Here is a 26,293-nt window from a genome sequence, read left to right on the forward strand (position 1 = left end):
TATTTATGTATTTTATATGATTACTCTTATGGTTGGACTCGAAATAAAACATATATATACATCTTTGTTTTATTCACCAGGAGGCCTCGAAAGAACGCGAACGACAGTCCCCCAAATTGTCGTATTTAAAGAAGTACTCAGCAACAATGTAAAAACCCTATCGCACCATATTTGCTTTAAGCGGGAGAGGGGAGGCAACTGCTTAGTCTGCCCTTCCCTCTCTTTCCCGCATAACAATATCTTAAAATAGCCGATGAGTTCATTGGCGTCAGGCAGGTGGACTTACTTAGCCTAAATCTATTTGATTTTATTTTATTAATGACCTACCAGATTATCTATCCGATTCATCCAGTCCATTATTTAAAAAAAAATAGAATTGATTGGCTCGTGTATGCAAATGCTGTTATTTTACATCATATTCTGCTCTAGGCCTCCCAAACAAGCTCAGTAGATTACAAATATGCTATTATTACTGGTGCTTAATTGTAAATATAAGCAAAACCAAAATAGTTATATAATAATAAATCTGGAAAATTATTACGCGACACATTCACATTTAATGGTATGTGTTAAATCAATTAAATAGGTGAGCATCATGTCCTGTTCTATTTCCTTCACTGGAGCACAACATGAACTTTATAAAAAGGCAGATAAAGCCATATGGAGACTTTAAAAATCTTTTTTCACTACAACCGTCAATTACAACGTCATGTTATGTATTTTACCATACAATTAAACCCGTTTTTTTATATTGCTCTGAAATATGGGGGAGTTATATTAAGTTAAAGGTTAAATCAGATGTCTTGTGTAACTTTGTAAAAGAAGCAAATAATTTTCCAGCTGAAAAGATGAACCCACATTTTTCAAAATATATTCTAGGTGTCCAAAAGAACAGCTCAAATTTTGCTGTTATGAGCGAACTAGGTCGCTACCCTTTGGTTATGTATATATTAAAAAATATCACTAAATATTGGGCTCGAATAAATAAGTCTAAGAACTCATTATTGGAAAGTGCTTATATAGAAAATAAAATATTACAAATCAAGGATTCACACTTGATACACATATTTTCTACATGTGTCAAACATTGTAGGTATTGATATTTCAAAATCTGATGTTAGTTGATACAAGTCCCACACATTGAACAGTAAACTTATAACATACTGTTCAAATTTTTAAAAAAAATACGGGCAGATACAAGACATCAGAAAAACTCAACAAGTTCAGAATAAGTAACTGTAAATTAAAGGTTGAAACCTGGAGAAACACTTAACCGTATTTAAGCTCCTTGAGCTTGAATCTTATCATCTTGGTATAGTATACATGTTCTGTTTTGTATATAGCTTGAAATATTTCTAAGCCTGTACGCTTCATTATTGGTTATTTGTGTTCCCATACTGTCACACTGGTCGGCTATTTGCTGATAGTTTTTGCTAGCTGGGGCTTTATATTGTTCAATATTAATAGGATTTCTGTTTGCTGTATTTCTGGATGAATTATTGAGTTCAGTATGATGCTTGAAATTTGTCACTGAGCTTCTTCGATTGCTTTCACATCTAATCTTTCAGTAATGGTTCGCTACATTTCTAGCATTGAAACTTTGGTTTTTAGTTCCATCATCTCATTTTGGTGTCCTAAACTCACTTAGGCTACACCAATTTGATTCCTAGTTCTTTGGATTTTCCTACTCCTGTTTTGGAGAAATTGACTTTTCAATAAAAAAAAATTATAGCATCCGAAAATTTGTGGTCCAAATGCTGCACCAAAATCAGATTCTCTTTGAATTTTTTTCACATAGACGTTTTTCTATTGCATATACAGCTCCGATTGTTTCAATCGCACATGTGATAAATCGATTTGTAAGTTAAAGTCAAAAATCGGGATGCCAACATACAGTTGTGTCAGCTCATTTTCGTGGACAAAGAGTTATTGAACACACAGCTATCCGATATGCTTCTCGTTTTACCTTTTTAAGACATATTCTAGCATGCAAAAATAAAACGTCTTTCGTTAGATGACCGCAAACACATCAATTTTTGTAAGAACAATCGTCATCCCCAATCCCTGTTTCATCAGACATATTCCTATCTGTCTTGGTTGAAATGAATTTTAAATTCCCATGATCTTTTTTAAAAATCACAGAAGTATTTGATTTTAATGAAACCTTATACCCCCTGCTAGTCTTTTGGTATGCAAGAACTCTTCTTTTGGGGAATGTGTAATTGGTTCAACCACTTCTGGTCAACCTAAAGAGTTTTAAATGAATTGCTGCTTTTAGGAGCAAAAGGAAAGAATATTTTGTTCAGTCAGAATAATGTATCTGAATGGGGTGACAGGCATTTTATGGTAACATTTTAATACCTTGAAATCAACATGTATAGCAATATAATTTTCAGGGTCATTTGTTTGGATACATAAACATATTTTAATCTTATTCAACATGTGTCATTTACCTAACTAACAGAATTTGTCTTGTAAAACCCTTGAATCTCTTTCATTAAACCTTCACCCTAAAGAAGAGTACCATAAACAGAAATGCATGACAAAAATGTGTAATTAGATAATATAAAAAAAGATTGCAGTGGTTGCTATGGTTCCTAAATATATATAGATGGATTTAAATGAAAATTCACGCCGACAAATCTTACTTGAAGAGAATAACCAAAATTAACTAAACCACAGTGAGACAAGAAAGAACAGGCATCAATAAATCAAACTGTTATCATTAGAGCATATGTTGTCCTCTTCGTTTTTCGATGAAGTAATCCAGTGATAACATGTACATAAATTTTACAACTTCTAAATTGCACAATTTAAAAACAAAAGTATACCGCCCGCTTCACTGGTAGAGCAATTACCTCCAAAAAAATATTTTCAAGAAAAAAGTAAAAACAAAAACATTTCGCTCGCTCGCTCGCTCGCCCCATATTTTTTGAAGCAGTTGTCCTAAGAACTAGACATCAAATTGGTGTGGCCTTAGATTTGAATTTCTAATTGATCTCTATTAACATTCTCTGGCATAGCTACTAGTATGTCTAGTTTACAGTGTACAAGCTGTTCCTCTTGTTGTCTCTCTTGACAGTATATTTTTGGGGGTTTTATAAGGCTTTTTTGCTTTGTTTTTTATTGATACCCTTAAGATGGTTTCTTCATCAGAGAATGAAGCTGCTCTTTTCAGGATATTTGACACTTATACATGTCGGTATATTACTTTCAGCTGAGTTATTTGCTATTATTTCAGTCATGTTGTGGTCCTGACTGTAGGGGATTGTTTGGTCCATTTGCGCACATGTAATACATAAATATTTGTGCTATCGTTTCACAGTATGCATGGGTTGTTCGCATCGGCAACAGAAATATGTTTGAGTGAGTTTTAACAAATTTCTACAAATACTACAGAGTATCACCGTCAGTTTGTCCCCTTTAGTATTAATACACGTTTTGTTTATATTAAGCGAAGCGTCCCAACTTGACTGCCTATATGAAATGAATGTTGTTATTTCTGGCGATGCATCACCACTAGCATTATGATTTCCCATTGTATATTCGTGTTTTCTTCGAGCAATCAAGTACTCCCAACTAGCTTTAATCATATTAAGCTCTACCGATATATCCAACGAGGCGTCCCAGATTGTTGTGATCCTGTCAGCGAGGACTCCCCACTTGCATTATTCTGTCTAAATAGTGATGTTTTTTACCTGCAAGGTGTCCCAATTAGCCTACATATTATTATCCTGTATTAATGAGTTTCCAGCAAGCCTCGCCATTAGTATGCTCTTTCATAGTTGTGGTATATTCTGTTCTTGTTTTTTTTTTCTCGGTATTTCTCTAGTCTCTTATTTCATTTTGGCTGCATACTCTCCATACATTGCTTAGTTTGTTGTTTAAGAAGTTAACTCAGTTGTGAGCAGTTTCCTTTTCTTTCAACAATAGCAGTGGTTTAATAATACTAGTAGTTAATTGTTGTTCTAATATTTTAACGAAATTTTTAGTTAAAGCGGTGTTAAAATTTTCTGATGTTATGAAAACAAATTATACCCAAAGTTTTTGGAAAGAATAAACTTTATGTATTTTTAAATTTGGCTGAAAATACCTCAGTAAAATCTAGCAGATAGAGAAATTTAAATTTCACCGCTGCAAAGAGCAATTTAATTAGAGAATTAATGACGACCCATCTTGACATTCTGAAGGGAAGGCATTCTCATAAGGTGATCAATACAAAAAAAAAGACAGTAAATAGGATAGCAAAGCACCAGCAAGGTAAATGCACTTGAGGTCTGCCTCAGGATAGACTGAGGTCATAAATAGGTGGAGAAATGTGCGATAGGGGGCAAAACAGAAATTAACGGCTTTTTCAAAATGACAGGACAAAAACTGGTTGTGGATCATCCTGCACAGCCGTTACAAGCAGTGGAAAACATAATCAATTGTATGAGGAGCTAAGCATCTTTTCATGGGGAACAGGAAACTGTCTTTGTTAAGTCAGAAGATATTAAATGGTAATAAATTGTTAAATCTAATCATTTAATCATATATATGCGAGTTCGCATCATCGAAGAAAAAGCAACACACAACTAAGAACCGTCATCTTGCAACACTTCTCCGTTGACAAAAGGAAGGTTACTGGATTCGAAAATTGTGAACTGCGACACCATATGGTTGCTTTACAAAATTGATGGTATAGTTATACTAAATAGTTCTTCCGTAGCTCGATAAATATGATGAATATTCCCAACACTGCTCCTCGACGCCATTATACACCATTTACCCACCATAATGTCTCTATCAATTATCTTCTACCGTCCAACTGTAAAGATCAGCCTGTATTTATCACCTGTTATACAAACCAATTACAACTAACACGTGTTACAGGATCTCAATATTGACGACTTCAATTTTAAACCTCCTGACTGCACCTGTGTTGGTTCCCAGTTCATATATAATCCGACTGGCAACGTTAATACTGGGGAACTGAACATTGTCAATAACACTTTTCTGCGAAATGTGTTATACATAGGCCAGACATATGTTAGCCTTAGACCATCAATTGTAAACACAACTTTTAATACTGAGTGATACAGTCGCTGATTATGTCAGGCAATGGGCTAAACGCGAGAAAGAAAAAGCAGATACTCTTTCCGAATGGGTTGTCGTAGTGAGGTCGTTGATAAAAATTACAATTAAAAACTGATTGTCTATGAATAAACATGGTACGTTGATCTTTAAAGACCGAAATGTTGCTAAGCACCTCCCCTTCCTCCATGACAATTGTGTTGTTGTCCCCGCAGATAAAGCCCCAAACAACATCGTTTTCGTGGGTAAATCATTTACAACAATTGCTTTATAAAGTAATTAGGTATTGACGATTCACTTGAAAACTCACATATACCCCCACTACACTTACCAAAGAGAATATTTTGAATAATCATAATTAGGTCTGTTCTATGTTCCTTTGGAATTTCAACTAAGGATAAAGGACTGTTTCTTCCTTCACTGTATTGGATACCTAAATTACAAACAACGGTATATTGCTATGCGAATAAATTCCCTCAGTTTTTGGTGGGGTTCGTGTTGCTTAGTCTTTGGTTTTCTATGTTGTGTCATCTGTACTATTATTTGTCTGTTTGTCTTTTTAATTTTTTTTAAATTGTTATATTCACGAAAAGACAATATTTCTATATTGAATGTATATGTGACAAGGACCGACCGGTGTACTCGAAAACTTAGATGTGAAAAATAAGTATATTTTTGAGAATTGTAACATGATAAGGACTTTGTGGAACACTTCCAAATCGTTGACCCGAAAGATCTTTAGATTTTGTATGTACATAATTTTTACTATCAATCAGTTTTTATCAAAATGCAGCAAAGATTAGCAATTTTTAGATTTCAGTTTCACAAGCTTCTTATGCAATTATCTCGATAAATACCGAACATTAAACATCGTGTATTTGCATATATATTTCTAATAACACAGTTTAACAAAAAATTTCTTTAAAATGTACAATTATTATTTAGAAATAACTTTTGATCAGTATCGTCACTGGCATTGTTTTATTATTGTCTTTTGTTTTCGTTCACTAGATTTATCACTATACACAAATATTCCCTATTCCAAACTAAAAGACAAATTGAAAGAAATGGTCATACTTTCTTTAATAAAAAATAATGATCAACGGAGATACAAGTATCTTGTTCAGGGAAGGACAAACCATACTTTGTATACAAAAACCCTCTGATTTAAACAAAAAATACTCTAACTAACATTATCAAGATGTTGATTTCTTGATTAACAACATATTTGTTACGTTTGGAGTATGTGTTTCAAAAAGCAATCGTCATTCCAATCGGACCACCTGTACTCCTTTTCTTGACGACATGTCCCTTTATTCATATGGGGCAGGTTTCATACAGGATCGTCTTACGAAGAATTAAAAGAAGCTAGCATAACCCTTATTTACGTTCCGATATAGAGATAATGTCTTCTTACTAAACAATTCAAAATTTTGTGATTACGTTAAACGCATGTTAATCTGGAACAGAATAGTAAAACATTATGACATATAAACACTGTCCCGATAAATTACAAAGTATGTAAATATTAATACGAGGGTACAAACATTTCAAATAACACTAAGTATTAATAAAGTAATAACGCCTTCTTTTCTAAAAAGAGGGCCCAAATCATATATGCAACATTTCTTATATCAAACAAACTGCATTATACTTTATTCTTTACCAATTTCAATCAGTACTATTGAAAAGAGTCGGAATGGAGTATACACAGAATACAGAATAATGCCCTTGAAATAATGAATTGAGAAAACTTATCATAAAAAATTATAATGACCGTGTTAAATAATTTAGAGAGCTGGATTAAAAAATATTCATTATTTATATAATCAGTGAGAAGAATAAACTAAATCATACAATTAGCGGACACTTTCAATTTAAATAACATAATTGTTTATTAGAAATTAGAAATTAGAAAACACTTTACAGGCCAACGAGGTAGAGATGGATTCAAATTATAGAATGCGTCTTGATGATAATTGACATAACTGTTCCTTTCATCCTCGGAAATAATTTTAACTGTATTACCATGCCAATAGAGGATATAAATTGATAAATTAAATAATGATCTAACCACCAGCCCTGCATTTGTTAACCCTTTAATTGTTTTATGCCCAAAAACCTTTTGTACCAATTTTGAAGTTTAATAAGAGAAACTGCACATTTCATATCTTCAATACTCATGACTCTTGAACAAACAACATTATGTCTCCCAAATCTATATCGGCTTTTCAGTTCTTCATCAGTGAATCTAAGAAAGGGCATCTTGTGAAAGTATCGCGATCTTCTTTGTTACATTGTTTATTGCAAAAAAAGCCATATTAAATGCATTAATAAATATTTATAGTTCAGGCAATACATGCAGAGGATAACAGAAATGTTTTTATTTTTTATTTGCACATGGCTATATAGAAAATCCAACAAATCTGTCACAATCGTCAAAAGGGAAAGTGTACTAAAAAAAAACCGCGGAAACTTATTATATTTTTTAAGCTCGAACGTAAAACATCTAGCTCGGTATGTCAGTTTCGTACAATTTAGTTAGTATTCCATTTATTCCTCTGTTTAAAAGTAGCCATTGTGTGGCAATGCTACTTCATAACTCAGCAAAAAATTTACTAAATGCAATAGCGGCATTTGTCATTTACAATTCGATGTGAGAAGATTAGCTAACTTTTGGGCCTAAATACTATGGTGTATATATTTATAAAAATATATAGAAATGATATTTATCAACTTGAACAAATCCTAAATACTGCTGTCCTTTTTCGACTTTGATATCTGATTTCTACACGACAATATCCATACTAAAGTTTATGATAAACAAGACTAGTAGTAGTCTTTTCCTTATGTTCTATTTCCTTTCCTGTATGGTCATGTTCCTGTGGCTCTTCGAGTTTGCATGTATCTTAATTTGTTCGATATGCGTGTTTGTAGTGAAGTCTTGGATATCAATAAGCTTAATATTTTCATTACTAAAAACTTATTACAGCAGGGATTTATATATAATTATACTGTTGTTGTTTAATCACTTGAGTTTCGTATTAATTGGCTCGTCTATTTTGAAGCAATACTTAAATATAGCTTTTTTGTTTTTCTGTGTAATTTGTTTTGTGCATTGCACAATGTCATGAAACCTTTCTGTGATTTTTGTATGCCAATATATCATAATGTTTTTCGTTTTCTTTTTAGAATTGGGTGTTGATGGCTAATCTTTAATTGCTTTTTAATGTCTTTTCTTTCACTAAATGGAAAGACCTTACTGTATTTCTTCTGATTATTATTATTATTCTTTCCGCCAAACTTTAACTAATTTCTCAAAAAAAGTACGCGACAAGTTGAAATTATATTAGGTATCGAGTATCGGTTGACCAAAAGCTATCTTGTGCTTAGGACACCACCCCGTAACATTTCCTTTATAGCGGTTATCTCCCCTAAAACCGAAAACCTTGTTTTCATTCAAACACCGTAACCATAATAGGTAGAAAAAAACCGAAGGGTGGAATTTGTTCAGGACCAGACCCTGGTTCTACGTTACATTTAAATTGAAAAGATTCTACGACTCATTGGTAGGGTTGTGCCCCTTTGGAAATTAACCGATGTCGGTTGGCCACTAAAACTCAAAAAAAGTAAGTTGTAGCCACCTAAAATCTTCACCAATGATCATTAATTTATGTGACCATGAAAATGCTTCAAGGTCAAAGGTCAAAGTCATGACCTAGATTTTGACCTTAGCATGTTATCGAATTTACTCTATAACCGTAAAAGATGGCTGATAAAATGTAATGGCGAAAATGTGTGTCTTATTGAGATCTACGTTTGTTATGTTGGATCTAAAATTATTGGACCAACTCTTATGGACCTATGGCACAAAAACTGTTTTTCGGGGTCCGAAATGAAGATTTTTTTCTTACAACTCAAACAAGGTTAGAGATAGAAAGAAATTTTGAATCGCAAAAATGTTCAGCATAATATGATCTACAAAAATTGGGTCAAGGTCAGAGGTCAATGTCCCTAGCAACGATATATAAATCCTTAGCAACCACTTATTTTTTTTTAACTTTAAAGGCTATGAATAGTAGCTATGACATTTTTAATACTGGAAGTAATACGTTTGTCCTTAACAAGGATTTTTGTCCTTAGCAACCACTTGTTATGAACATGAAATTCCTTAGCAACCACATATTTTTGAACTCAGAAGATTATCAATAGTATAGATAGTTATTATTATTTTATTTTCCACCAAACTTTAACGACATTCCCCCACCCCCCAAAAAAAAATTGTGACATGTTGAAATAATATTAGGTATCAAGTATCAGTTGACCGAAAGCATCTTGCGGTTAGGGCACTATACAGTAACTTTCCTTTATAGCAGTTGTCTCCCCTAACACCGAAAACTTTATTATCTCTTTTTCTCAAAAATCAATACAAATATCGACAAAATGGTTTTTTAACTGTTCCTTTGGACATGGAGCAACTTTGATACATTTAAGTCGAAGTTATCAGTTGACTATTAATAGGAGTTATCTCCGCTTAAATACTTGACGTAAGTGGTATGTTGCTTCATCTAATAAGCCGTTAGTCGTTAAGGCCTATGACCTTTTGATTTGAGGTCCTTGATACATGACTATAAAATTGAAGTCAAGTTCAAAGGTCCAATCCATGATTGGTCATATAGGGTACAATTGCTCAATTTTTCACAATGCATTATCAATAGGGTACATTGTCTGTTTGGAATCTGGAATCTGACAATTAAAAAAAAGTATAAAATTCTGAATAGATTCTGAAATTAAACTCATCATCTGCTGAGGGTACATAATAAATTATTTCAATGAAGAAAAAAAATCAGCATGCTTATGCACTGGAAATTTCCCCGACAAGCAGTGGTTAAGGACGCTCTCAAATTCCGCACTAAATGACACTGCATATAATTGTCAGTCACCCTATTCCAATAGGAAATAAAATGCCACAGAAACTTTCAAATGTATCACTCTAAATTATAGTTATTTTGGCACATAGATGGTTGATCTTTAATAAAATTAATTAATTAAAAGCATATACCATCCAATCATGAACCTCATAGATTTTTATTCTTACTACTTGTAGTAGTACCATCTTCAAAAAGTTCCCGGTGAAATGTAAACAAACTGGGGACCCATGGTGTAGGGGAGTGTAACATGATTTTAGCGTTAGTCATAGATATACCACTAACTCCTCATATCAAAAGACAACACCAGTATGTTCGACAAGTGTATGACAGTATATTTTAAGAAAAAATATGGAAGGAAAGACCTTTTTATTGTTCGTGAACAATTGACCTTTAATGTTATATTTATTTTCGCAATATTCATAGACATTGGGACATTTTCATGAACGAATCACCGATGATTTTTTTTGAATTAGATAAGCATACATAAAAAAAAAATGCCGTTTTTGACTAAAATCATGAAAATGTGATAAAAATTTATTATTTCCAAAGAATTGTTACACAAATTCAAAGCACACTTATGTAGAGAAGAAATTCCAAATATCTTTACAAAAATCTGCTTGCGTTTATCATTTGAAACAAAAAAGTAAGGTATGTCTTTCCAAAGGATAGAAATGTCCAAGAATGAGACCTTTCATTACGGCAAGAAGATGTGCTTGGTTCAGATTAATTATAGTAATCTTGTGAACTGTTGGTTACTAAAAAAATGTTTTTTTTAAATCGCTTACAATTGGATGTTTAAACATGCTGTCTCATTTGAAAAAGTGGCATGACAAAGTGTGTTAATTTTTCTCTGAAGAAAGTGAGTACTTGACTAAAAAGATCACTATTTCTGTCATTATTCAATAGAACCTCCTAAATCTCTATAGATAATGCTTTTCCTTTTACGTAAAGACGTAAGAAGTAACGGATTTTTCTCATTTCATTACAATACTAAAATAATAAGATTTATATCATATTGGTACCATTTTAATAAGTTTTTTCTGTATGAATTAGTTCTTTGAATAAAACATACAACTCTAGAAAAGTGATATTTATTTACCGCGCTTACAACGTCACGTGTTTTTGCATATATAATTATGGAAAGCCTCAGCTGTCATATATTAGAGATTTACAAAACGTTATGCTGAAGCTTAAAATGTAAAGTTAAGACAGCGTGATGTTGAATGGAGTCATCAAAATGCTAACTCTAAATTACAATATGCTAAGTTGAATCTGCGCAATGTTGACTTGCAATGACAAGTGCTTAAGTCGTGATAGTATAATATTAAGTCACGATGTTGTGATGATATGCCAAACACACGTAACGTTGGGTTTAAAGTACTTGATGTGAAGTTGACGTTGCATGATGTTAGCTTGCAGATGGATACTGCTCAGTCATCCACATCGACAGCTATGATAACAAATAAAATGAATAGCTAAAATGTATGGTGCTGACTTGATATTAATTAATGTTGAGCTGAGATAGTACGATGTTATATCATTGTGATATTACGATTGGTCTATCATGCAATCTGTTGATTTAAAACACCATGATGCACAGTTGAAAGTACATGATGTTAAGTTAAGATAACACGATGCTACACCACTATATTGAAACGAAAGGCTTACCATACAATTTGTTGACTTAAAACAACACGATGCAACGTGTTAAGCTAAGATGCTCACTTGAAACTACAGGACGTACAGTTGAAATTTTGTAATGTTAAGCTACGATAGCACGATGTTATATCATTATAATGTCACAGTAGGCTTATTATACAATTTGCTCATTTAAAACTACACAACGTACAGTTGAAAGTACGTGATGTTAAGTTAAGATGGCACGTTGTTATATCATTAGAATGTCACGATAGGCTTACCAAACGATATGCTCGTTTAAAACTACACGACGTACAGTTGAAAGTATGTGATGTTGAGCTATGATAGCAATATCTTATATCATAATGATATCACGATAGGCTTGCCATACAATATGATCATTTAAAACTACACGACGTACAGTTGAAAGTACGTGTTGTTCAGCTAAGACAGCACGATGTTATATTATTATAATGTCACGATAGGCTTATTACACAATTTTCTCATTTAAAATTACACCACGTATAGCTGAAAGTACGTGATGTTAAGCTAAGATAGCACGTTGTTATATCATTAGAATGTCACGATAGGCTTGCCATACAATATGCTCAGTCAAAACTACACGGCGTACAGTTGAAAGTACGTGTTGTTGAGCTAAGATAGCACGATGTTATACCATTATGACGTCACGAGAGGCTTATCATACAATGTGTTGACTTGAAACTACACGATGTAAATTTGAAGTAGTTTGGTCTTGACTTGAAACAGTAAAATGTTAAGTTATAAAAACAGAACGTAAAGTCAAAATAAAACAATGATAGGATGACATATACTTGTGCAGAATTGAAGATTTTTGGTGTTGACTTCGAATATAGTACAAATATTAGATCGTTTTATGTTAAATTGAAAGACAATAATGATGCGTAAAACATTACAGAATTATGTGAGTTGAAACTGCAATTCTATGGAAAAGAATGAGGGACAAATCCTTAGGATTTTTTCTTCTTTATTTGCAAGTTCGGAGGCAAAATGATATACAAAGAAAGTTTTCCATAAATTCATAAAGCAAAAGAATTACCCATCGCTATATATTACACTTGAATATAGTTTTGCCGTATATTTTACATGTTTTGTTTGGATTTTTTTTTATGATTTTATGATTAAAAACCAGACTTTTTTTATGAACAATATTTAAGAAAATAATTATCTATGTTGTGTGTTAATATATACAACATAATATTGTGCTTATAAGACTCATGACTGTGAGGGTCAAATTTTACTCATATAAAATCACATCTATGTAAGAGTTAACGGAGAATTTGTATTTACCTCTCCCGTTTTCCACGAAATAAAACATAAGAATCTGGAGTCTTAATCTTAAAAAACAAAGATCAACTGCATGATATGACAAATAATACGGCAAAGCGTAAGACTGAGAGGGTCAGAGCTATATGAGAACGTGACCCCCCACCCCCTGCCTTGTTTAGAGGTATCTGAAAATTTGAATTTTCTTTTCCACGAAATAAAACAAAAAGAATTGATAGGTGATAGAATCCTACTGCATGGGGCCAACCCAAACATAAAGTATGGTAGATTCTGTTGTATACTTTTCGCTCATACATGAAGTCTATATGAAACCTTATGAAATTTGACCTAGAGCCTCCAGTCTAAATCGTCAACTTTAAAAATACATCATTTACAGCAGTGCCAACCATTTTTCCAGCACCAAGTAAGATAGTACCCAGGTTTATGTATATATCCACTCGGAGAATATTTTTTTTTTTTAAATTGGTAAAGTCATTAATGGACAATGACCCCTATAACTTATAATAAGAAGCCAATTAATGATTTCCGTCACTTATTTTCTTGTCCATAGTGAATTTCTTGGTTCTTTGCAGCTTCTCTCTATCTATATGTGTTTTCAAAGAAAAAGAAAAAAATCAAAAATCTGTAAAAATTGTTAAAGTCCATGAATTATTTTGGTATCAACAGTTTCTCTCTCTCTCTCTCTCTCTCTCTCTCTCTCTCTTATGGTTTTCATGAGTGTGGTCTAAATTAAAATCGGTTTATTATTTGCCAAAATGTAGTTTATTCTTTTTTGAAAAACATAATAAAAAGTTTGGGCCACAGAGCATTTTGCACGCTACAGGTTATGCAGTATTGTCAGATTTTGTCAGATAAACTACACATGGAAAACTCAATGTTAGAAAATAAAAATAAAAATTGGGATCACGAGACTCGTTTTCTGTCTACAAAACAAAAAAGATAAAGTCCCTACACATTCCATCATTAGAGACGAAATATGCCAAAGGGATTTCAAACTCATAAGTCGAAAACAGACTCACAATGCCATGGCAAAAAATAAAAAAAAATAAAAAACAACAAAAAATAATGTTATCCGAGTTATCTCCCCAATATGAAAAAGTTTAAAAACATATGCAAAAAACGTTCTTTTATTCAAAAACAAATAGTCGTTTTAATCAGATAAATCTCATAATTTTCTTCATCAAGATGAAAAGTACTACATATGAATAACATTCCTCTCTTAAAATGTGTATATTTTTTTAGATCTAGACCGATTGTGTTGAGCTATATGAGAATCTAAGGGAGCTACCATGTAATTTTTATGGGGGGGGGGGGGGGGGGTGCTAGGACGAAACATTTTGTCCTGCCTTTTTTTTAGTTGTAATCTCTGTCCTGCCTTTTTATTTTTCACTCTATTCGGTCCTGCTTTTTTTTTATTAGTTTATTCTGACTTTTTAGCTCACCGGGGCCCGAAGGGCCCCATGTGAGCTTATGCCATCACTTGGCGTCCGTCGTCGTCTGTCGTCCGTCGTCTGTGGTCCGTCGTCTGTCGTCGTCTGTGGTCGTCGGTCGTCGTAAACTATTTCAAAAATCTTCTTCTCTGAAACTACTGGGCCAAATACCTTCAAACTTTGACTAAATGTTCCTTAGGGTATCTAGTTTATATATTGTATCCGAAGTTTTGATCCATCGACAAACATGGCCGCTATGGCTACAAATAGAACATAGGGGTCAAATGCAGTTTTTGGCTTATATCTCAAAAACTAAAGTTTTTAGAGCAAATGTGACATGGGGTAAAATTGTTTAATTGGTCAAGATCTATCGGCCCTGAAATTATCAGACGAATCGAACGTTGGGTTGCTGCCACCGAATTGGTAGTTTTAACAAAATTTTGCAGTTTTTTGTTATTATTTTGAATATTATTATAGATATATATAAACTGTAAGCAGCAATAATGTTCAGCAAAGTAAGATCTACAAAAAAGTTAATATGACCAGAATAGTCAATTGGTCCGAGTACACAGTTATTTCGTAGTGCATTTCTTTTAGACAATAAATGAAAATTAAAAAAATCCCACCTGCGCTTTCTCAATGATATTTTTACAGTGTGTTGTACTACTTTTGGGACAAATTGTATCAAAATTATAGAAAACTTCATCGGCTCTAACTCAAAATATGGACAATTTCATGTTAAGGGGGTCTTCAAATCTTTTGACAGCTTCCGAAGTGCTAATTTTTAACATTTTTCAGCTGGACCAAATCACTCCTTTACTTTAAAATTCATGACCCAAATTTTTTTAGTGTCATTTCACCCCCCTACTTACTATTTGAGTCATAAAACATGGAGAAATAAATTTGGAAGGGGTATAAAAAAAATCGACAAGTAACACACTGTCCACACTAGGGACTATATTCGTGGACAACGAAAATCAAAGGACGATAACTGTGTACCCGGACCAATTGACCCCTTAAGGAGTTATTGCCCTTTAAAGACAATTTTACACAATTTGTTCATCAAGTTTGCTGACATTTAAAAATCTTCTCCTCTGAAATACAGGTGAGCGATTCAGGCTCTTGAGAGCCTCTTGTTTTTACATAAATTGTCATCCTGCCTTTTTTTTGCCAAGTTGCTCATCCTGCTTTTTTTTTACAAAAAAACTCCTGTCCTGCCTTTTTTCAAATTTCATTCTAGCCCCCAATAAAAATCACATGGTAGCTCCCTAAGATGGCGGAAGACACTCGATCTACCCTAAGGGCAATATGTCTAATGAGGAAGAAATTTACAATTTCGGTCACGTCGAGTTACTTGTAGATCTCCTTTTGTTGAAAAGGGTTTCTGTTTTCATTTATCTATCTATTATACTGTTCAGGGAACGGGAGAATCGAAAAAAAAAAATACACAAAAATGGATAAAAGAAGGCGAAAGATACAAAAGGGATAGTAAAAATCTTAACCAAACTGACAATGTCATGACAAAAACTCATGAGCCGAAATAAACGAGAGAAAAAAGATCAAAAGCCAAACAACAGTATATTAAGCGCAACATATAGAAAACCAAAAACTGAGCAACACGAAACCCTCAAAAAAGGGGTGATCTCAGAAGGGTAAGCAGATCCTGTTTCATATGTGGCACCCGTCACTTGGCGATTTTGCAAATAAAGAAGGAATGTGTTATAATTTTCGAGGAAATCCCAAAAAACAGGAACTACAGGGTGTCAAATCGATGAACGTGCTTAAGATAGGCTCCTTTTCATAAAAAAGAATTGATGAAAATGTATTTGTATTTAGTGTACAGTGGCAAATATTACATGCATATAAGGACTAGAATATGTAAGTGTAATATGAATATGAATAAATCTTGGCTCTGTACAAGACATATTTTGCTTGCTTAGCCGAATTTTTAACAAACTAGTTGACAAACCGACTCTGACAATCTATGGAAATCCAAATAGCATCGGTTTTGATTAAGTCCAGATTTTTTGGTTTTATTTCGTGGAAAAGGGTTGCGTTTTATGTACAGTGGCAAATATTACATGCATATCAGGACGAGAACATGTAAGTGTGATATGAATATGAATAAACCATGCTTTGTTACAAGACATACTTTACTTGCCTAGCCGAATTTTCAACGAACTAGTCGACAAACTGTCTTTGACATTCTATGGAAATCGTAATCGCATCGCTTTTGATTAAGTCCAGATTCTTTTGTTTTATTTCATGGAAAAGAAAATTCAAATTTTCAGATACCTCTAACAAGACCGGGGGGGGGGGGGGTCAAATTCTGAATAGCTCTGACCCTCTCAGTCCTGCGCTATAATCGTATTATTTGTCATATCAGTTGATCTTTGTTTTTTTAAGATTAAGACTCCAGGTTCTTATGTTTTATTTCGTGGAAAACAAGAGTGATAAATACAAACTCTCCGCTAACTCTTACATAGATGTGATTTTATATGAGTAAAATTTGACCCTCACAGTCATGAGTGTTATAAGCACAATATTATGTTGTATATATTAACACACAACATAGATAAATATTTTCTTAAATATTGTTCATAAAAAAGTCTGGTTTTTAATCATAAAAAAAAATCCAAACAAAACATGTAAAATATACGGCAAAACTATATTCAAGTGTAATATATAGCGATGGGTAATTCTTTTGCTTAATGAATTTATGGAAAACCTTCTTTGTATATCATTTTGCCTCCGAACTTGCAAATGAAGAAGAAAAAATCCTAAGGATTTGTCCCTCATTCTTTTCCATAGAATTGCAGTTTCAATTCACATAATTCTGTAATGTTTTACGCATCATTATTGTCTTTCAATTTAACATAAAACGATCTAATATTTGTACTATATTCGAAGTCAACACCAAAAATCTTCAATTCTGCACAAGTATATGTCATCCTATCATTGTTTTATTTTGACTTTATGTTCTGTTTTTATAACTTAACATTTTACTGTTTCAAGTCAAGACCAAACTACTTCAAATTTACATCGTGTAGTTTCAAGTCAACACATTGTATGATAAGCCTCTCGTGACGTCATAATGATATAACATCGTGCTATCTTAGCTCAACAAGACCTACTTTCAACTGTACGTCGTGTAGTTTTGAATGAGAATATTGTATGGCAAGCCTATCGTGATATTATTTTGATATAACATCGTGCTATCATAGCTCAACATCACATACTTTCAACTGTACGTTGTGTAGTTTTAAATTAGCATATTGTATGGTAAGCCTATCGTGACATTCAAATGATATAACAACATGCTATCTTAGCATAACATCACCTAGTTTCAACTGAAAATCATGTAGTTTTAAATGAGCATATCGTGTGGTAAGCCTATCGTGACATTCTAATGATATAACAAAGTGCTATCTTAGCTTAACACCACGTACTTTCAGCTGTACGTGGTGTAATTTTAGATGAGCAAATTGTATAATAAGCCTATCGTGACATTATAATGATATAACATCGTGCTATCTTAGCTGAACAAAACGTACTTTCAACTGTACGTCGTGTAGTTTTGAATGAGCATATTGTATGGCAAGCCTATCGTGATATTATTATGATATAAGATATTGATATCATAGCTCAACATCACGTACATTCAACTGTACGTCGTGTAGCTTTAAACGAGCATATCGTATGGAAAGCCTATCGTGACATTCTAATGATATAACAACGTGCTATCTTAGCTTAACATCACGTTCTTTCAACTGTACGTTGTGTAGTTTTAAATGAGCAAATTGTATAATAAGCCTATTGTGACATTATAATGATATAATATCGTGCTATCGTAGCTTAGCATTACAAAATTTCAACTGTACGTCCTGTAGTTTACAGTGAGCATCTTAGCTTAACACGTTGCATCGTGTTGTTTTAAATCAGCAAATTGTATGGTAAACCTTTCGTTTCAATATAGTGGTGTAGCATCGTGTTATCTTAACTTAACATGATGTACTTTTAACTGTGCATCATGGTGTTTTAAATCAACAGATTGCATGATAGACCAATCGTAATATCACAATGATATAACATCGTGCTATCTCAGCTCAACATTTATTAATAACAAGTCAGCACCATACATTTTAGCTATTCATTTTATTTGTTATCATAGCTGTCGATATGGATAACTGAGCAGTATCAATCTGCAAGCTAACATCATGCAACGTCAACTTTACATCATGTACTTTAAACCCAACGTTACGCGTGTTTGGCATATCATCACAACATCGTGACTTATCATTATACTATCACGACTAAAGCACTTGTCATTGCAAGTCAACATTACGCAAATTCAACTTAGCATATTGTAATTTAGAGTTAGCATTTTGGTGACTCAATTCAACATCACGCTGTCTTAACTTTACATTTTAAGCTTCAGCATAACGTTTTGTAAATCTCTAATATATGACAGCTGAGGCTTTCCATACAATTCTATGGAAAAGAATGAGGGACAAATCCCCAGGATTTTTTCCTCTTTATTTGCAAGTTGATGAATATTAATGAAATTTAACTCCGGAGTCAAAATGATATAAAAAGAAAGTTTTCCATAAATTCATAAAGCAAAACAATTACCCTTCGCTATATATTACACTTGAATACAGTTTTGCCTATATTTTACATGCTTTGTTTGGGGTTTTTTTTATGATTAAAACCCAACTTTTTTTTATGAACAATATTTAAGAAAATATTTATCTATGTGGTGTTTTAATATATACAACATAATATTGCGCTTATAAGACTTCGGTTATGACTGTGAGGGTCAAATTTTACTCATATAAAATCACATCTATGTAAGAGTTAGCGGAGAATTTGTATTTACCACTCCCGTTTTCCACGAAATAAAACATAAGAATCTGGAGTCTTAATCTTAAAAAACAAAGATCAACTGATATGAAAAATAATACCATTAGCGTTGGACTGAGATGGTGAGAGATATATCAGAATGTGACCCCCTCCCCCCGGTTTTGTTAGAGGTATCTGAAATTTTGTATTTTCTTTTCCACGAAATAAAACAAAAGAATCTGGACTTAATCAAAAGCGATGCGATTACGATTTCCATAGAATGTCAGAGACAGTTTGTCGACTAGTTCTTTGATAATTCGGCTAGGCAAGTAAAGTATGTCTTGTAACAAAGCAGGGTTTATTCATATTCATATCACACTTACTTGTTCTCGTCCTGATATGCATGTAATATTTGCCACTGTACGTAAAACGCACCCCTTTTCCCCGAAATAAAACCAATAAATCTGGACTTAATCAAAACCGATGCTATTTGGATTTCCATAGATTGTCAGAGACGGTTTGTCAACTAGTTTGTTAGAAATTCGGCTAAGCAAGCAAAATATGTCTTGTACAGAGCAAAGATTTATTCATATTCATATCACACTTACATATTCTCGTCCTTATATGCATGTAATATTTGCCACTGTACACTAAATACAAATACATTTTCATCAATTCTTTTTTATGAAAAGGAGCCTATTTTAAGCATGTTCATCGATTTGACACCCTGTAGTTCATGTTTTTTTGGGGGGGGGGGGGGGGGGGGAGTTCCTCGAAAATTATAACACATTCCTTCTTTATTTGCAAAATCGCCAAGTGACGGGTGCCACATATGAAACAGGATCTGCTTACCCTTCTGGAGCACCTGAGATCACCCCTTTTTTTGAGAGTTTCGTGCTGCTCAGTTTTGTTAGGCTTTTGATCTTTTTTCTCTCGTTTATTTCGGCTGATGAGTTTTCGTCATGCCATTGTCAGTTTGGTTAAGATTTTTACTATCCCTTTTGTATCTTTCGCCTCCTTTTATCCATTTTTGTGTATTGTTTTTTTCGATTCTCCCCTCCCCCTGAACAGTATAATAGATAGATAAATGACCCTTTTCAACAAAAGGAGATCTACAAGTAACTCGACTTGACCGAAATTGTAATTTTCTTCCTCATTAGATATATTGTCCTTAGGGTAGATCGGGTGTCTTCCGCCATCTTAGGGAGCTACCATTTGATTTTTATTGGGGGGCTAGAATGAAATTTGAGAAAAAGGCAGGACAGGAGTTTTGAGTTAAAAAAAAGGCAGGATGAGCAACTTGGCAAAAAAAAAGGCAGGATGACAATTTGTGTAAAAAAAAGTCAGAATAAACTAATAAAAAAAAATGCAGGACCAATAGAGTGAAAAATAAAAAGGCAGGACAGAGATTACAACTAAAAAAAAGGCAGGACAAAATTTTTCGTCCTAGCCCAGTCTGTTTTCGACTTATGAGTTTGAAATCCTTTTGGCATATTTCGTCTCTAATGATGGAATGTGTAGGGACTTTATCTATTTCGTTTTGTAGACAGAAAACGAGTCTCGTGATCCCAATTTTTATTTTTATTTTCTAACATTGAGTTTTCCATGTATAGTTTATACAAAATCTGACAATACTGCATAACCTGTAGCTTGCAAAATGCTCTGTGGCCCAAACTTTTTATTATGTTTTTCAAAAAAGAATAAACTACATTTTTGCAAATAATTAAAAAAAAATCTATCGATTTTAATTTAGACCACACTCATGAAAACTATAAGAGAGAGAGAGAGAGAAAGAGAGAGAGAGAGCGAGAAAGAAAAACTGTTGACATAAAAAAAACATATCTACAAAGCAATACCAAAATAATTCATGGACTTTAACAATTTTTACAGATTTCTGATTTTTTTCTTTTTCTTTGAAAACACATATAAATAGAGAGAAGCTGCAAAGAACCAAGAAAATCACTATGGACAAGAAAATAAGTGACGGAATTCATTAATTGGCTTCTTATTATAAGTTATAGGGGTCATTGTCCATCAATGACTTTACCAATTTAAAAAATAAAATATTCTCCGAGTGGATATATACATAAACCTGGGCACTATCTTACTTGGTGCTGGAAAAAATGGTTGGCACTGCTGTAAATGATGTATTTCTTTTTTTGAAATTTGACGATTTAGACTAGAGGCTCTAGGTCAAATTTCATTAGGTTTCATATAGACTTCATGTATAAGCGAAAAGTATACAACAGAATCTACCATACTTTATATTTGGGTTGGCCCCCCCTAGCAGTAGGATTCTTCCACCTATCAATTCTTTTTGTTTTATTTCGTGGAAAAGAAAATTCAAATTTTCAGATACCTCTAACAAGGCCGGGGGTGGGGGTCACATTCTCATATAGCTCTGACCCTCTCAGTCCAACGCTTTACCGTATTATTTGTCATATCAGTTGATCTTTGTTTTTTAAGATTAAAACTCCAGATGCTTATGTTTTATTTCGTGGAAAACGGGAGTGGTAAATACAAATTCTCCGCTAACTCTTACATAGATGTGATTTTATATGAGTAAAATTTGACCCTCACAGTCATAACCGAAGTCTTATAAGCGCAATATTATGTTGTATATATTAACACACAACATAGATAAATATTTTCTTAAATATTGTTCATAAAAAAAAAGTCTAGTTTTAATCATAAAAAAAAATCCAAACAAAACATGTAAAATATAGGCAAATCTGTATTCAAGTACAAATATATAGCGAAGGGTAATTCTTTTTCTTTATGAATTTATGGAAAACTTTCTTTGTATATCATTTTGCCTCCGAACTTGCAAATGAAGAAGAAAAAATCCTGGGGATTTGTCCCTCATTCTTTTCCATAGAATTGCAGTTTCAATTCACATAATTCTGTAATGTTTTACGCATCGTTATTGTCTTTCAATTTAACATAAAACGATTTAATATTTGTACTATATTCGAAGTCAACACCAAAAATCTTCAATTTTGCACAAGTACACGTCATCCTATCATTGTTTTATTTTGACTTTACGTTCTGTTTTTTTAACTTAACATTTTACTGTTTCATGCAAGACCAAACTTCTTCAAATTTACATCGTGTAGTTTCAAGTCAACACATTGTATGATAAGCCTCTCGTGACGTCATAGTGATATAACATCGTGCTATCTGAGCTCAACAACACGTACTTTCAACTGTACGTTGTGTAGTTTTGACTGAGCATATTGTATGGCAAGCCTATCGTGATATTATTATGATATAACATCGTGCTATCATAGCTCAACATCACATACTTTCAACTGTACGTTGTGTAGTTTTAAATGAGCATATTGTATGGTAAGCCTATCGTGACATTCAATTGATATAACAACATGCTATCTTAGCTTAACATCATCTAGTTTCAACTGAAAATTATGTAGTTTTAAATGAGCATATCGTGTGGTAAGCCTATCGTAACATTCTAATGATATAACAACGTGCTATCTTAGCTTAACATCACGTACTTTCAGCTGTACGTGGTGTAATTTTAAATGAGAAAATTGTGTAATAAGCCTATTGTGACATTATAATGATATAACATCGTGCTGTCTGAGCTGAACAACACGTACTTTCAACTGTACGTCGTGTAGTTTTAAATGAGCATATTGTATGGCAAGCCTATCGTGATATTATTATGATATAAGATATTGCTATCATAGCTCAACATCACGTACTTTCAACTGTACGTCGTGTAGTTTTAAACGAGCATATCGTGTGGTAAGCCTATCGTGACATTCTAATGATATAACAACGTGCAATCTTAGCTTAAAATCACGTACTTTCAACCGTACGGTGTGTAGTTTTAAATGAGCAAATTGTATAATGAGCCTACTGTGACATTATAATGATATAACATCGTGCTATCGTAGCTTAACATTACAAAATTTCAACTGTACGTCCTGTAGTTTCAAGTGAGCATCTTAGCTTAACACGTTGCATCGTGTTGTTTTAAGTCAACAAATTGTATGGTAAGCCTTTCGTTTCAATATAGTGGTGTAGCATCGTGTTATCTTTACTCTACATCATGTACTTTCAACTGTGCATCATGGTGTTTTAAATCAACAGATTGCATGATAGACCAATCGTAATATCACAATGATATAACATCGTACTATCTCAGCTCAACATTAATTAATAACAAGTCAGCACCATACATTTTAGCTATTCATTTTATTTGTTATCATAGCTGTCGATGTAGATGACTGAGCAGTATCCATCTGCAAGCTAACATCATGCAACGTCAACTTCACATCATGTACTTTAAACCCAACGTTACGTGTGTTTGACATATCATCACAACATCGTGACTTATCATTATACTATCACGACTAAAGCACTTGTCATTGCAAGTCAACATTGCACAGATTCAACTTAGCATATTGTAATTTAGAGTTAGCATTTTGATGACTCGATTCAACATCACGCTGTCTTAACTTTACATTTTAAGCTTCAGCATAACGTTTTGTAAATCTCTAATATATGACAGCTGAGGCTTTCCATATATAATTAGGGTAAACTGCTTGATGTCCAATTCGTTTTCGCAAATAATTGTCTTTAAATACATATATTTTTATCTCTCGGAATATGGAATAAAACAAGTACTGTCTTTTATTTCGGTTCGATATTTTGTTTAATTGTTGAAAAAACTGATGTTAACTTCAGCCGTTGGCCTGAGTGAATTAGTTTTTGAAAAGTCAATAGAACCACATATTTACATTATCAAATGACAATATCTTTCTCTTCCGTAATCTAATATACTGTATTACTAAATTATATTCGGATGACTAGTTCGATAATATCTTCTCTAGATCATTAATTGTTCGCAATTGAACAGCATATAATATGTTATTTACATCCGTAGTTATTTAAAAATCTCCATTATGTATTGTAAGGAAGGATATTGGCGTCACAAATAGATGCTTGCTGATTCTATATATTTCTGACGGAAATCCGGTTATTGGTTAAGGATAGAACGGTGGATAATTGGTCCCACAGTACCTTACAATAATTTAAGAACCGTTCATCCAATGCATTTCACATTTTGATGTGTTATTACTGAAGACAAAATAGAGGCCAGGTTTGATATTTAAGATTTTCACTTTTGCTGATCAAGAGTAAGGGTTCTTATTTGATACGGAAAATGCTTTCTATGCCGTTCAACTGTTCAACAAATAGGTTAATAAATTTGAATATTGTGTTTCTCATGCCAAACTAGAGATCAAGTTTGATATTGAGTTTTTCACTTTTGACGTTCCGAAGCTATTGTCCTTCTTTGATTAGGAAATGACACTGTATGTTGTTTCCTTACACGACTAATCAACTATTCAACAAATATTTGTTTTTACCTCAAACACAATGGATGCTCGATTTGAAGAGATATAATGACTTTTATAGACATACCTCATCCTGGGCCCGTCAATAGGGACGTGAAAAAAACCAAAGGCCCCAGTATGATAAAATGTAAGCCAATTCAATCGTCAAAATCAGAGAACTTATTTGTGCTAAAACAATTTAAAAAAATATATATATGCATTCAGCAATCCACCACAACCACTGCATAACAGGCTGCTGACTTGAGACATCCACATAAAGAATGTGAAGGGGTTAAACATTTTTTCTGAACTCATAAACCTACCTCTGACCTGGGACAATGGTGAAACAGCTGAACAAACTGTAAAATTCAGTATGTTATTTTTTATGACAGAATAAAGAATAAGTTTTGTATTGGCGTTTTTCACTTTTGTCGTTCCGACGTTATTGTCCTTCATTAAATTGAAAATAACATTTTGTGTGGATTCGGTCGATATCTTGAGAACGCTTGTTTTTTTTTTCGAGTTTTTCGTTCCAAAACAGAAGCCAACATTTTCACTTTTGCTGTAATGGCATTTGATAAATGCTTGAACAATGACACTTATGAATGTAAGAAAAGTCCAGTTTGCTGTCATTTTGACAGTCTATTGATTTCTTAAGGACATATTTTCTTTGTTTTCGTGTCTTAGTAAGAGTTCCTTTTGTGCAGTTTAAAAAAGCTTTTTTCTGTCTTGTGTTAGAAATCGTTTATTATTTTCAGATCCTTCTGCGCTCCATACGACATATCACATTTTATTTACGTTAATATTTACATTTTATAGTTCCTATAGATTGAATGACAAATTTCACGACATCAATTCTACAATTGATGGTCGGAAATTGTGCATACAGGCGCAGACGTCGCACTATTGATTTTAAAATGTATGGTTTATCGGTGTTTATTTTCATTTCTGTTAGAATTAGGAGATAACTGTATTTGTATTTTAAGCTTTGCCTTCGTAAACCGTAGATTGTACTGTCGCAAATTGATTTTACCTAGTGACGCGTAGCGGAGCTAAGTAAACGGATATTTGCGACAGTAAAATCAAGTTTTACGAAGGCCAGGCTTAAAATACAATACAGTTATCTCCATTCTAATGCCACATACAAAAAAAAATCCATTTTAGTAAATATTTTGGCTTAAAAATGCCATAAATGAAAAAGTCCGCAAAACTGTTGCATCGTCTATGGCATCTAAACAATGTGATGTCATATATACTCTCGATGTCAAACATAAACACTAGATGTATTTATACTTTTCGTACGCTTCTGAATGGTTTAAGTATTGACGAAACAAAGATTTTGAGGCACAAAATGTGGCACTTTTTTGTTTGTTTTGAGAAATAACATACAAATAAAATTCAGAATTCAAAATGGTGGTTTTCCTTAGTTACGGACCGGTTAACGTGGAATCTAACCCTTCAAAATATATGTCAACGTCCGATGAAAATTATCGTTATTAACGAATTGCATCAGAATGGTTATTACAGTATTGCATTCGAAGTTTTGGAGGCACCAATTTTTTTTTATGGTCGCAAATTTCCGTTTGAAATTTTTTGGACTAAATTCTCCACCATCTGTCATTATAGTGCGACGCTATATATTGTCACGTTCATCAAACTTTGAAATATTCTAATATTTATCTTACATTTA

The 26,293-nt window shown here is 33.1% G+C and overlaps 1 protein-coding gene across 4 annotated transcripts in view; it reads left to right on the forward strand.

Moving 5' to 3' along the window:
* Positions 1-26,293, forward strand: part of LOC127739174 (monocarboxylate transporter 12-like) — a 104,060-nt gene that overhangs the window by 22,389 nt on the left and 55,378 nt on the right. The gene's annotated exons all lie outside the window — the stretch shown is intronic.

Source organism: Mytilus californianus, unplaced genomic scaffold, assembly GCF_021869535.1.
Source record: "Mytilus californianus isolate M0D057914Y unplaced genomic scaffold, xbMytCali1.0.p SCAF_4, whole genome shotgun sequence".
Taxonomy (NCBI): domain Eukaryota; kingdom Metazoa; phylum Mollusca; class Bivalvia; order Mytilida; family Mytilidae; genus Mytilus; species Mytilus californianus.